Below are 200 nucleotides of genomic sequence, written 5' to 3'. Positions count from 1 at the left end.
GGTGATATATGTGGACCCATACATCCACCATGTGGACCATTCAGATATTTTATGCTTTTAATTGATGCCTCAACAAGATGGTCACATGTGTGCTTATTATCAACTTGTAATTTGACATTTGCAAGATTACTTGTACAAATAATTCGTTTACGAGCACATTTTTTTGATTATGCAATCAAGACAATTCGTCTTGACAATGC

This window comes from Theobroma umbraticum, unplaced genomic scaffold (genome assembly GCF_002168275.2).
Source record: "Theobroma umbraticum cultivar Fairchild unplaced genomic scaffold, ASM216827v3 scaffold_12.0, whole genome shotgun sequence".
In the NCBI taxonomy this organism is placed as follows: domain Eukaryota; kingdom Viridiplantae; phylum Streptophyta; class Magnoliopsida; order Malvales; family Malvaceae; genus Theobroma; species Theobroma umbraticum.
The sequence above is the reverse complement of the archived record's forward strand: the minus strand, read 5'-3'. Positions refer to the sequence as shown.